Below are 259 nucleotides of genomic sequence, written 5' to 3' on the forward strand. Positions count from 1 at the left end.
CATTTGGAGATATCAGTCCTCAAAAAATTTAAACAAAAACAAAGTCTTTTTTAAACCTTTAAAGCAGACATCTCACTGGAAAAGGGATGTGTTGGCTCTTGGTCTAGACTTTTGTCTAAAACCAAAAAGGCTAAGTTTCACAAGATATTTTTTTCTAATTTGAAAAAGTCTTTCATATAAAAACATGCAACATTTAGCAGAAAAGCGCAACTCGCTATGAACAATGTTTCCTCACAAACAAATTTTGGGAAAAACCTAA

The sequence above is a fragment of the Penaeus monodon genome, chromosome 21 (assembly GCF_015228065.2).
Source record: "Penaeus monodon isolate SGIC_2016 chromosome 21, NSTDA_Pmon_1, whole genome shotgun sequence".
NCBI lineage: Eukaryota > Metazoa > Arthropoda > Malacostraca > Decapoda > Penaeidae > Penaeus > Penaeus monodon.